General features: G+C 41.5%; 1 long non-coding RNA gene across 3 annotated transcripts in view; it reads right to left on the reverse strand.

Moving 5' to 3' along the window:
• Positions 1-14,540, reverse strand: part of LOC105726204 (uncharacterized) — a 78,804-nt gene that overhangs the window by 3,315 nt on the left and 60,949 nt on the right. For all 3 annotated transcript variants that reach the window (XR_001109466.2, XR_001109467.2, XR_001109465.2), the window contains one exon: positions 11,478-11,668. This is a non-coding gene — a long non-coding RNA (uncharacterized LOC105726204). The remainder of the gene's footprint in view (positions 1-11,477; positions 11,669-14,540) is intronic.

The following is a 14,540-nucleotide window of genomic DNA, read 5'->3' on the forward strand; positions in this document are numbered from 1 at the left end:
TCTTGCCTGCTGCTAGGAGATGAGAGTCCACGTCCTCATTGAAAGAGACAGGCAAGTTAAATCTCTCACACACAGTCGAGCATGCACCCACTTTAGGCCTCTGTCAAAGAGTAACTGCAGCTGCCTTTTCTCCATGGAGAAAGCCGCCTGCCTGCTCTGTTCTCTTACTCATCAGGACGTTGCCTGGGGGTGCTTTTCACCAGGACTGGAGAGAAAACACCGGGAAGCTGGGAAGCGAGGTGTGCACGTGTGCCTGTGCTGACGCTGGCTTTACTGCAGAGCCTTTGCTTTTTAAAAACATACTTTCAAAACCCTAAAGATAAAAATCTTAAAAGGGTGTGGTGGTGGTGGGGAATGACTGAAGACAGAAAATGCTTTGTTAAGAAACCCATTGGGATAAAATTCTCTGATATACTCAGGGTCCAGCTCAGGAAGGGGAAGTTCTCAGGAATCCATTTGACTGAGGGTCACGTTCATTCTTTGTCGCTAAACTGCCTCAGGGAATCCTAAATACAGCACAAGGAGGATGAGAAAAGCCTCCCAGCAGCTGAGCCAGATCTGCCAGCAGTAGGCTTGGGTCCCGTGGGCAAAAATTCCATGCAGCTTAGCAGCAGTCAGACTCACCTTCCATTGCTAATGCAAATACACCCTAAAGATGCCATGAAGGGGATCGTTAAAAGTGAGCTGTAAGCTCTCACTTTAGCTGCTGTCATCCAGGCTGGGAGGAGCCGACAGTATTGAGAATCGCATTAGATCTGCAGCCAGGAAGCAGTTTACAGCATGACATCATGAGGTTGTCAAGGTAACTGGCCAGGCTACCTCTCTGGACTCCTGTGGTCCATAATGACAGGATCTTTAAATGAAAACTGTGCCACAGGAAGGGACATGCAGAGGAGTGGCCTGCAGCCTGAGGTACGACTGCTGGCAGCCTCTACACTCAGGCAAGTGGTGCCCACGCTGGGATTGTGTTGCTGGACTGGATCACACAGTGATCAACAGCAGTGCAACAACCCTGACTGACCACTGTGAGATGGGAACGACTCTCTCTGGTATTATCAACTGCCAAGAGTTCCAGAAGAATGCTCCCTTCCCTGCCCTCACCCGGACTCTGAAAGAGGCTGCCAAACTCAGAATCCTTTTTACTCTCTGAGAGCACCAGGCAGCGGCATGCTTGTTCATCCTACAACGGAACCCTATTAATTTCCCAGGGCTATGTCACAAAGCACCACAAACTGGGCCACGCATGGTGGCTCATGCCTGTAATCCCAGCACTTTGAGAGACTGACACAAGCCATCACTTGAGGTCAGGAGTTTGAGACCTGCCTGGCCAACATGACGAAACCCATCTCTACTAAAAAATACAAAAAAATTAGCCCGGCATGGCGGCATGTGTCTGTAGTCCCAGCTACTCGAGAGATTGAGGCAGAAGAATCACTTGAACTCCAGAGTCAGAGGTTGTAAGACTCCAGCTCAAATTGAACAAACAAACAAACAAATCCCAAAGCACCGCAAACTGAGTGGCTTTACACTACAGAAATTTAGTCTTTCACTGTTCTGGAGGCCAGAAGTCCAAGATTAAGGTATTGGCTAGGCCATGCTCCCTCCAAAGCCTCTAGGGGAGGATTCTCCTAGCACCGACAATTTCTTGGTTTGCAGCAGCCTCCACCTTCATGTATCTGTGGCTCCACATGGCATTCTTCTCTGTGTGTGTCCCTGTGCAAATTTCCTTCTTCTTATAAGAACACTACTCATATTAGATCTGGGCCCACCCAATGACTTCATCTTTCCAAAGATTTGATTTCATCTGCAAAGACCCTCTTTCCAAATAAGGTCCCATTTACAGGTTCTGGGGGTTAGGACTTCAAGGCATTTCTTTGGGAGGACAAAATTCAACCCGCAACAGGCCCATCTTCATTCTGCACAAAGAAAAGTGCACATAGGACTTGTCCAGGACTGCAGCAAGACAGGCCCTGAGTGAGCTGAAGACAAGAAGAAAAACAAGCTGAAGCCATGCCGTGGGAGTAGAAACGTTGATGAAATGCAGAGCAACCCACCCATGGCCTTGGAATCAAGTCCACTTGGTGACTCCGAGCCTGCCAACAGCTAACACCACTGCTCCTGTCTCCTTTTCCGTGACTAAAAGAAAGTCTTTGGAACAAGGAGCTCATCAGTAAAGCCGACTGGACAGGGCTGCACTTTCTGTCAAAGGGAGTAGAATGTACCACCCTAACCGGTGCCATAAGAATTAATTTGAGCTAAAGGCAATTGAAAAGAAACAGACACAAGAAAAATTCTCAGCCCTCCCTTTTTCTATCAGAAAGAGCAGGATGATTATTAATCACCAGAGACAATGCTGGATCCTTATCTAGACTGTACAGAGGAATCTGCATAACAAACCTTACATAATCAACCCTTGTCTACCAATAGTTTCTCCTATATATTTACATTCCCATAATCTGTATCCCCTGGAAGCTCAAAGTCCTTTTCCTTAGTGTCACTGCTTCTCTAAAAAAAAAAAAATTATTGTCCTTTTGCAAAGGTGCTACATAAGCTCAAATTCAAACCAGCCTTAGAGTTACTCATCTCTGTGTGCTAATGTGAATGCACGATGCACATGCCCATAAACTCATGTTTGCTTTTCTCTTGTTAAGCTGTCTTTCACCAGGCTTATTTACAGGGTCTTCACTGAAGAACCCAAGATGGGTAGAAGAAGAAGATTTTTTTTTTCTCCTCTACACCATAGTCATCAGGCAAATATACAGAATAATATCCTGGTTTTCTGTTCAGTATTCCTCTCCAAGACCTCTAGGCTTGGCAAAGATTTATGAGTTCTGTGAATCCTTCAGCCGGAGCAGCTCCGGAGGAAACGCTCCTGTGAGATGTGCCTACTTTGCTCTCTCTGAATCAATGCTGTCCCTGTGAGGTTAGCACAGAACTTTCACATCATCTTAATATCAGGAGCCTGCCAGAATTCTTTGGAAACATATTCTTCTTGTGAATCAAAGGAACAAGGTGGAGAATTCCACTCCCAGAAGCGTAAAAGACCTAAAGGCTGTGTCTCTCCTCTCGTGCCCTTTTTCTCAGGAGTGCAGACAGGAGGCTCCGAAGATTTCTGCCAGAAGCTAATACTGTGCTCTTTGAAACATCACCCTTAGCAATGGGATGAAGACCACGGACTCTGAAATAGCAGTTTTCTTTCTGGAAATAAGGATACGCTTAACTTCAGGTGAGAAGGTATTAATGAACAATGAAATAGGAGAACGTGATTCCCACAGCAAAGGAAGTAAGCAGATAAAAGTGGAGATTTGATGTCCCTCCCAAAGAGTTTTTGCCATGTTTAGGGATTATATTTTCCACATCCTGAAGCGAACTTGGTCTTACGAAAATTTTGATTTTCATGTAGTCACTTGCTGGATGCTTTACATAAATATCTCACTTAGTCTTCACAGACCCCTAAGGAGGTAATGCAGCATAGCACCAGATAGCCAAGGCTCTGGAGTCTGATGGTTCCACTTAAGTCCATTCTCCCACATTCTACCTCCGTATGTGACTCCAGGCAAGTTCTTGGTGCTGTAGAACGGGAGACCCAAATTCCAATTTCATAGCATGGTTGTGACGATTAAAAGAGAGAACCTGTTGAAGTGCTCAAGAAACAATGGCTCCTATTATTGCGTACTGTGAGTATGGTATTCTTATTCTCTACAAAGATTTCTGAGATTCAGAAAGGCTAACTAACATTCTCTGGTCATAAACGTAATGTGCCGGACGGGATTCAACCTGAGATTGTCCGACTGCAAGCTCTGTCTCCCTCAGTGTTGACTATTATGCATGACTGCCTCCTTGACGATCTGGGCCAACACTGCCTTTGGGGCTTCCTGACCTCCATTTCAGTTCAGGCTCCTGCCTTTCAGTTTCCTCCTGGCAGTCCAGTACTCTCACGGGCTCTCCTCAGCCCAAAGCTGAGGGCTCCCCTTTGGAACCCATCCTCCCCAGAGGGCACCTCCGACCAAACCTCTTCTCTCATCAAGATGCTTTCCTCAAGATCCCTTCTGTCAGCGCTGCCCTTGGCTTTCTGATGTGACGGTGGCCACGCAGGTTTGAGAAAATATCAACAGCTGATGGTGGTTTAATTCCTTCCCCTTCAATAATTCAACAACAGCACGAAGGACAGTATTGCAAGCCACCACGGCCAGGCAGTGAGAGGCACTGCTGGTGCAACCCAAGCTTATAAAACATGGTCCTGCTTCTCAGAGGATTCAAGGTCTAGAAAGGAAGGAAGACGGGGCCGGGCACGGTGGCTCATGCCTGTAATCCCAGCACTTTGGGAGACCAAGGCGGGCAGTCACGAGGTCAAGAGATCGAGACCATCCTGGTCAACGTGGTGAAACCTCGTCTCTACTAAAAATACAAAAAATTAGCTGGGCGCGGTGGCGCGTGCCTGTAATCCCAGCTACTCGGGAGGCTGAGGCAGGAGAATTGCCTGAACCCAGGAGGCGGAGGTTGCGGTGAACCGAGATCGCGCCATTGCACACCAGCCTGGGTAACAAGAGCAAAACTCCGTCTCAAAAAAAAAAAAAAAAAAAAAGGAAGGAAGACATGAAAACAATGAACTCTCATGCTCTAAGAAAGTGCTTTTGAACTGGGCTGATGTCTATGGATGATGTGCAGTGGGAACACCAAGGTGGAGACATATTGGCTGGGTCTGGATGACTGGGTCAGGTTGCGCCAAGAGACACATGGCAAAGCATTACAGATAAGAACAAAAGATGATAGAATACATGTGAACCTGAGTGACCTGAAGGTATAGGCTGCCAGAAGGAGAATGATAGGACATGGCTTTAGACCCACAAAGGCCCGGTGAGCAGGTCTGCAAATGCCCGCTGAGAAAGCCCTTTGCATTTTCTCCTGTAGGCCAATGTTCCTGAAACTTTAGCCTTCTTGAATCAACTGCCAGCTTGATAAAGCACAGTTTTCTAGGCCTCACCCCCAGAGTTTTTGATTCAGTAATCTAGGGTGGGACCTGAGAATTTACATTTCTAACATTCCCAGGTGACTCTGAGGCCACTCCTCCTAGGACCACTGTATGAATCTGTTCTCACACTGCCGTGAAGAAATACCCAAGACTGCATACTTTATAAAGAATGTATGTTTAACTGACTCTCAGTTCCTCGAGGCTGGAGAGGCCTCAGGAAACTTGCAGTCATAGCGGAAGGCACCTCTTCACAGAACCGCAGGAGAGAATGAGTGTCATGCAAATGGAGAAACCCCTTATAAAACCATCAGATCTCGTGAGCACTCACTCACTATCACAAGAACAGTATGGGGGAAACCCTCCCCATGATTCAATGATCTCCACCTGGCCCCACCCTTAGCACAGAGGGATTATTACAATTGAAGAGTACGATCTGCCTCACCCAGATGTTAAAGTTTGCAGGAGGAGGATAAACTGAGATTCACATTACAGAAGGGCTGTAAAACAATAACTGTAATACAAATGCAAGTTATTATTTATAAAGATCTTCCAATTCCCCCAAAAGAATATAACATATATATTCAAAGAAATTGTTACTAGGACCAGTAATTTTTTTCAAGAATACTCTAATAGGCAGTTTTCTTTGTTTCACTGTGTGTTCATAAATAACTCTTCGTATGTGTTAGAGGAATAGAAAGAAATGTGAAAGCTGTTAACAGTGAGGAAAATAAATAGAAATAAGTCAAGTGTAAGATTATTCAGTCGAGTGTGTTTAGTTAATGTATAAACGATGATGAGTGACATTAAGTTACATGGCTATTCTGGGAATGTTCACTTAATATCATCTCAGTAAAGTAATTGGAAAAAGCAAATATTCATCTGTTTTATTAATATATGTAATTTAAAAGTCTCCAGGCCTCCTCAAACTATGGGTTCCACTGAGATCACACTGACATGCATTCATAGATTTGGCTGGCAGACATGGTAACAGGCCCTCTGTATAACTACAGACAATCTGCAAAGACTTCGCCAATTAGTCTAAGAATCCCTGGGGTATTTTACATCTGTTCATGATTATTTCCAGTTTTTGTTGATGTCCACCACCCACAAGCTTCACAAAAATGTACCTTCTTAGAGAATATGTCTTTAGCATCTTGAAAACCATTTTTTGCAGGGTTGCAAAATTACATAACCTCTGAAAAGCCTGTAGATCCTACCTAAATGGAAATCCTACAGTGTCAGATTCCGGAATGAGGGGGCTGGCCCTTATCCTTGGTTCTTGCAGCTGGATCCTGGGGATGGGCTGGGGAATGACCAACAAAAAGCCAACAGGCTTTTCTCTTGCTTCATGTTATTTAGATTAAGGCAACTCTCATAAAATGGCCATTACCAGAAAACATACCTTCATGCCACCATAGAACAATCCTTACTGTTTTACAAACATTATCTCTTGATCTCAGGTATCTTGAAAGCTTTATTGGACTTCTAGTGGTGACTCTGGTAAACGGACTTTTTAAAGAAAACAGGCAAGGTATCGAAAAACAGAAAAGAGGTAAGATATAGTCTCCAGCTCCAATGAGACTAACCACAACTACCCTTGGCTAGTCTAGTGATCCGCATACCCAGCCATTTCCAGAGCACTCCTGGCCTCCCCCGTAGCCCGCTCTGTGCTCATAGAAAGTTCATCCCTGCTGTGCTAATTTCCTAGTTGCTTTTTTCTGGCAAGGGGACATTTGTGCAATTCTCCATTCAAGCTGTAAAGAATGACTCTCAACCTTTTCGCTTTTGATGGGAAATAACAGATGAGGTCGCCCTGCCTTCCAGAGCAACACAATGGAGGAACATCACAGGTAACAGCCTTTGTGGCTGTGCTCCCAAGAGGAGCTGCTGCCACCGCCCCGCTACTCTGCCGCACACGTTGTGATGCCCTCACCCCATGCTCAAGCACAGGGAGTCTTGGGGGGTTGTGTATACATGGCTGTGGGGTGGTTCACATTCTAATAAATGGGTAGTCTCCTCTCAATTAACTCATTGCAGGTAGCCACACATTCAAATGCTGTAGAACCTCTCCCCTAAACAGTGACAAGCCTTTCCTCTTTTTGTTGGTATTCATACACACACAAATGATAAATTTGCCTGTAAGTTATAATCTGTGCAATGCTCAAACACTGACCATGTGTTATCAACCCTGCCTGGAAGAGGGTATGAAATCCAGCCACGCACTGCAGAGCCATATGAGTTGATAGAGTTGGAACAGTTGTTTTGAGCTAATGGGAGGTTTTTCCTTCTACCATACTCCTAAGGAGACACAATGCCACTGGTGTTACTTAACTCCAGATCTAAATTCGAAATCTTGATGTTGTTGCTCGCAAACAATTTTACAGTCTTGCATCTTGTAACTTATTTTTTAAAAGATAAAACATGCAAAGGAAATTGCAGAACATTAAATCAATGTCATTATCTTTGATTTCTGTTTCATTTGGTATTTAGAAGCAAACTGACTGGGATTATGGAAGACAGGAGGTTTGGGATTAAAACTAACTACAAACAAAACAAAAATTGTGGAAAATTTGGAAAGTTTTGTTAAAGTGTGAGGTTGACATGTTTCCTTCTAATTCTTTAAATTCCACAGAAAGAAAGGTTTAATCCATTAATTTCTTTTATATCTTGAACATTTCCTTTTAATATAAATTAAATACAAAGTAATAAATAATTACTGTGTTCTCTAAATCCTTCCATTTGTTTAAAAAACAATGGTGCCAATAAAAGTTAATTTTTAAATGTAATTTCTTTGCTTATAGTTAGACAAATGTTCACTAAGAGTAATCACTAAGTCCATGAAAAACTTGGGAGGACATTGATGGAATAATGGTGAAAGAGTTTAAAAACTGTCAAAAATAAACATCAGCCTCTCAATTTCTGAAAAATGTGAGTTGCTAAGGATTATCCTTGTATTAGTCAAAGTTGTCCAGAGAAAAAGAACTGATATGACATACATATAGATAGAGAGAGATGTCAGTTGTAGGAACTGTCAAGTCTAAAGTCTGGCTGGCAGGCCCTTAGGCTGGAACTTAGTCAGAGGCAGGCTAGAGACAAAATTCCTTCTTCTTCCCAAAACCTGTGTTTGCTCTTAAGGCCTCCAGTTGACTGGATGAAGTCTGCTCATATTGTGAAGGGCAATCTATTTAAAGACTGTAAATATTAATCACATCTGAAAAATATCTTCACAGCAATATCTAGAATGGTGTTTCACCAAACAACCAGGCACCATAGCACAGCCAAATTGATATGTAGAATTAACCATCATGCTCCTAAAAGTAGAAAGTGTGCTGGCTGTATGCAGTGCCTCACGCCTGTAATCCCAGCACTTTGGGAGGCGGAGGCAGGTGGATCACCTGAGATCAGGAGTTCAAGACCAGCCTAGTCAACATGGTAAAACCCTGTCTCTACTAAAAATATGAAAATTAGCCAGGCGTGGTGCCGGGCACCTGTAATTCCAGCTACTCGGGAGGCTAAGGCAGGAGAATCACTTGAACCTGGGAGGCGGAGATTGCAGTGAGCTGAGATTGCGCCATTGCACTCCAGCCTGGGTGACAAGAGTGAAACTCCGTCTCAAAAATAAAAAAGAATGCTAAGAGTAAAGTTGAGAGTTGGAATTCCCTCAACTATTATTTTCCCACGAGAAACATTATTATTTAGTCCTCATAGAAACAGATTTCTGTCTTCAAGAATGTATGTGTGTTTTTGTAAGAGAGTTAACAAAATTAAGCTATAATTAATAATGACTTTAACTTATAATTTTGATTTAATCGTAAAATTTGGTTATAAATTTTAAAGGAAATATCTTATTCATATGCACTTATTAGCCCAGGGACTTGACATATAAATAAAATAAATTATTTTTTACAAATCAAGTGGTGGTCTGATAATCGTGGATTATCTCATACTGAATCAACCTCTGCACAGGTAATTAATATAAATTCTGTTCAAAACGTAAATCTATTTCAAGGCATCAAGAGCACCTAAAAACAGACAAGCACTGGGGCTGGGGAGGAGGTGGCACATGAAGGAAGGAACTGTAGTGGCTGAGATCCACATGTATACAGCTTTTCTCTTAGGACCTTTCTTTGTCTGTAGCACAGAATGCTTAGAACTCACAGAAAGCAAAATCCTTATGGCTTATGGTGTTAGAGAAGGCTGTTTGAGGCTTTCAGAGAACCTGGAAATTAAGGGAGAAAAATCCTGTGAAGAATGTCACTGTAGGCATATTGGTGGGGAGCTTCCAAATTACAAATAATGACCTTCAAATCCTTGTCTGAACCCTGAACTGTGTACACCCAAAGAAAATGACACAATCCAGCAGAAGGCAACAGCTGGAAGGCTAAAAAAATCTGAGCACAGTTTCCCGTTGCTGCCTGGCACAGAAAGAATTTGGAGTTTGAGTCCTGCCAATGACCTAGTTTAACAGAAAGAGAAACCTGAGATATTTAAAGTTTACAATCTGGTATAGCCAGTGTGACTTTGTTGTAGCTTTTGTTCTTGTCCCAAGAAAACTGATGAGTAATAATGTTGGCAAACGTGGCCTGAATAAGGCATATACGTTGCTTAAGTGTAGGATTGATGCATCACAATTTGGTGAATGATGATGAAAAATAATTATCTCAGCCATGATTCCTCTGTGTCAGGTGATAAAGCATTTTCATCAAAATGCTCTCTGGTGAATAGGGAGCAGCTCTTTTAACTTACAGAATCATCAAAATGGGGGAAAAGAGAATTGGTGGAACTCTAATCATCAAGATCTAGATCAAATGGCCTTGATAAGTTGAAGAAGTGGTTAAAATTTAATAGAGTGTAATTTAACGGACAAACCCTTAGGAAAAAGGACCAGAAAGCATAAAGAAATACAACAAAGCAAGGGATAGACTAGTTCAGTGGTTCTTGAACTTTTGGTATCAGGACTCCTTCATTCTCTTAAAAAGTACTGTGGATATACAACACTATAATTTGTATGAATTATGTCTATTGGTATTTAATAGATTATAAACTAAAATTGAAACTTTTTGAAATGTATTTTTAATTCATTTAAATATAGCAATATGAATTCCATTTTATATTAACATAAGTAATATATTTTTATGAAAAATAAAATAGTGGCTGACAAGCCTGGCATTATTTTACATTTCTGCAAATCTCCTTAATGTCTGACTCACTAGAAGGCGGCTGGAGTCTCATATCTGATTCTACGTTCAGTATGTTAATATACCACATATCATGTGCCCTCTGGAAAACTCTACACTTGTGAAATCATGTGAGTGAAAACTACAAATAGCATCCTGATATTATTACAAAATTTTACCTTGTGGACCATCTGAAATGGTCTCAAGAACATCCAGGAATTCCCTTGGAGAAAATGTACATGGAGTTTAAATATTCCCATGCTCTGGGTCACTTTTTACACTTCCATTAACATATTTCTTTTCTGCTTCTTTTCCATTGACGCTAGTCCTTGAACCTTCTTTTTTATAGCTTTCAGGCCACACCCGTGCTTGTGTCTCCTTCTAGGCAAAGTGGGCGACCCAGATGTATCACTTGATTTTCTGACTACTGTGAGAATTTCCCTTCATCGCTGCACTTCAGGGATACCCCTCAGGTAAGGTATAAACCTGCAACCTCCCACTTCAGACTGGTTCCAGCTCATTGTACAGACATGTCTTTAAGTCAGGCTGGACTATTTTTCTCAATCCCCATGAGGACATAGTTGTAAGGTGAGGGAGTTGTACACAGTGCAGCAAAAGTAGCTGCATTAAAAGTATGTTCCAAATGACCATGCAATATTCTGGTGCTTTCAGTACCTGCTGAAATCTAATTTTATAGTTTATGATGATCAACTTCTCAAATATATGGCTCAGTGGGTCACAGGATACCCTGTTTATGATGAAAGCTCAATTTGCATGGACATTGATATCCCTAGGACTTAATAACAAGCCACGGGCTATTTCTGAAGAAAAAAATAAGTATTTTTGGAAGAAGGTACAACTCTGTTCCAAAACCCAAAAGGTCTGCACCATGATTATCTTAATTTATCTTAATGGGACTTTCCACAATATCCTTAGAGTATCTTGATTTACCATAGAGAATTTGAAAACTGTGGGTCAGCTGTGACATAAAGTCCAAGAAGTAAATAGAGGTGCTTAAAATGGAGCCTGGTTTAGCTGCTCCCAAATGTGATAAATTGTTTCCTTGAAAAGTCTCAGAGTTCCTTTTTATGTGATAAGAGTTGTGTAAAATTTAGAAACTTGTCTTTCCCTTTAGATGCAATATTCTGACATGCCCCGAACTATAGGAGTGACAGAGATTTCTCAGGGATAACAGGCACATAAATTTTTGTTGTGTTTGTATTCCATCTTTGACAGGCATGTATCTCAACAGGTGTTTGGGTCGTCTATTGGTCTATAACAAATCACTAAATTGTGGTGGCTTAAGAGACCAACAATCATTGTATTACCTCTCACATTTTCTGCACGTCAGATGAGAAGGTCTTGGCTGGGTACTTGTGACTCAGGGCTTCTGCTGTAGCTGTGGTCAGAGAAAGATGAGGAGCTGAGGCATCTGGAGGAAGGCCGGGCATTTCTCTCTTCATAGAATCTCAGGACACTCTGTATGATCCTTCCACTTCCCCCCAGCAGGACAATCTTTCTGTTTATATGACAGGTGGAAGTATCAAGCACAAAGATTCTACTGAATAAAATGAAAGCCATTTGCTCTTGCATAACTAATATGGTTTGACTGTGTCCCCACCCAAATCTCATCTTGAATTGTGACTCCCGTAATTCCCACATTTCATGGGAGGGACCCAGTGGGAAGTAATTGGACTATGGGGATGGGTCTTTCCCATGTTGTTCTTGTGATGGTGAATGAGTCTCAGGATCTGATGTTGGTAAAGAAGAGTTCCCCTGCACAAGCTCTCTCTTGCCTGCCACCATGTAAGATGTGACTTTGCTCCTCTTTTGCCTTTGCCATGATTTTGAGGCCTCCCCAGCCATGTAGAACTGTGAGTCAATTAAATCTCTTTCCTTTATAAATTACCCAGTCTTGGGTATGTCTTTATTAGCAGCGTGAGAACAGACTAATACAATAACCTAACCTTGTAGGACTCAGAACCCCTTCTGATGTGCTCTTCTAGTTGAAGCAGTTAGAAAAGCTGACCCAATAGCTGAGCCATTTGGGGAAAATACAATCTTCCAAACCAAGTATCAAGGGTATCTACTAATGTCTGCTGAAGAGGTGCTGTAGCATGAAATTAATATAGAGGGTCAGAGTGGTTTAGATTATGACATTCTGTAGGATAGTTGGCCTTGCCCTGAGGTGATATTGCAAAAGAATACTGCTATGCCTTTCAGGTGAAAGTAGATTGTTTCTAGTACCCTATTTATTAGCATAATTATATATTTTTTTCTGGAAAAATAACTGGTACATAGCAAGGACAGAGCAGAGTTTTTTGCTTTAGAAAAGAGATTGCATCTGGAACAAGAGACATAATTTAAATCACCACCTGATTGCTTTACAATAGTTTCCTATTATTCTCCTAGACAGGAACAAAATCTATATTTCTGATGCATTTATATTTTTGGATGTTGGCTAAAATTTACCTTGGGTTCAGTATTGCTTAAATTTAACTTTTCTCATTAGAAGTGTAATTCCAAACTTGTATGTTTGACTCTTCCTACTATCATAGTCTTCACTTCTTTTGTTAGAAGAATTATTGTAGGAAATCTGCCAGCAGCCAAGTTTTCCTGTTATAGCCAGACTTTCAGAAACCAGGCATAATCATTTTCATTGTGTTTGTATTCCACCTTTGACAGGCACGTATCTCACCAGGTGTTTGGATTGTCTTGTTGTGTGACAAATCACTCTAAATTTCAGTGGCTTAAAAGAACAATAATCATTTTATTACCTCTCATAGTTTCTGCAAGTCAAGTGGGAAGGGCTTGGCTGGACATTTCTGGGTATATTTGAAGACACTGGGACCCACTGTCAGACAGACTTGGGCCCCAACTCCACTTAACCCTTGATCTCTAAAAGCCCCCACAGTTATGTTTTATGTCCTCAGAGATTTACATAGTTCAATGCCAGCGGTCAGTAATTCCTACAATTACTTGGTATTTTTTCCCCAATTGTTCTAATAAATGGCTGCAGATGTCTTTGAGAAAGCAAAGAGGAAAACTTGTACAATGTGTATGTACTTGTTTCAATGTCTTACTGTTGTTCTGCAAGGATTTATGACTGGTTCATGTCTTGGAATTGAAAGACTGACAATGACTCTCAATCAAGTGACTTAACCCATAGCTTCATTTCTAGATCTAGATGTGCTTGTTTGTTTGGGGCTATATAGCTTAAGCAAGAGTTTACAAGTATCCATTTGCTAGAGTCCAAGGGAGTCTCATGCTCAATTAAGCACTAACAAAGATTCCTATGGGTCAGACTTGTGATTATAACTCTAGCCTATTATTTTTTTCAGCAAAAGATCACCTTTTTCTGGTGATTAATTACTGACACTGGAGATTTCATCATACCCCAAACTGGGGAGCTTGTTCCAAAACCAGAATTTTTCAAAGTCTTCATCATAGACCTACCAAAGATAATATTTCTTCTCAAGCAATTTTCAAAAGAACGCGCACTTACATAGCCAATATATTTTCCAGCCTTTGGTTAAGGAAGTGTCCTTGGGCCCTATTCCGGTTACATGGCAAAGGTGAAGATAAAAGAGTCTGGCAGCAATGATCAATTAAAAAGTCTTATCTCCGGCCAGGTGTGGTGTCTCATGCCTGTAATCCCAGCATTTGGGAGGATCACGAGGTCAGGAGTTTGAGATCAGTCTGGCCAATATGGTGAAATCCCGTCTCTACTAAGAATACAAAAATTAGCTGGGTGTGGTGATGGGCACCTGTAATCCCAACTACTTGGGAAGCTGAGGTCAGAGTATCATTTGAATCTGGAGGCGGAGGTTGCAGTGAACCAAGATCATGCCACTGCACTCCAGCTGGGCAACAGGGCAAGACTCTGTCAAAAAAAAAAAAAAAGTCTTACCTTCTTATGTCTTTGGATTCCTCCTCTACATAATGTAAGGAATTTCTAATATTCTAACACCATTTAGTGTCGACATCATTGAAACCAGCAGAAAACATAAGAAGATGGAGTTTTGATCTGTGTCTGTCGCACAATGGGCTCAGTGTCAACAAACCTATTTCATCATTACAGTTTCATCTCAAGCGTATTTTATTGTACTGCAAAACCTAATAAACTGAAATTTTAATTTCCCAAATTTCCTTGAGGCTAAGGTTTTGTTTGTTAATTAAACACATTTGTGCTGACTTGAAGTACCTATATAAGATTTGAAGGAACGGAGAATAAATGCAGACCATCAGCTACATCCATTGCAATCACCATTAAAGCCAAGCCACAAAATAAAAGGAGCTGAGACCAGAGCGTTGAAATAATTTATTATGAAATATAAAATGAAAATTTTCAAAATTTTTGAATCACATAGAAAAAAATGTATAAGCTTTTC

This window comes from Aotus nancymaae, unplaced genomic scaffold, assembly GCF_030222135.1.
Source record: "Aotus nancymaae isolate 86718 unplaced genomic scaffold, 86718_ANA_hifiasm-v0.15.2.pri h1tg000043l, whole genome shotgun sequence".
In the NCBI taxonomy this organism is placed as follows: Eukaryota; Metazoa; Chordata; class Mammalia; order Primates; family Aotidae; genus Aotus; species Aotus nancymaae.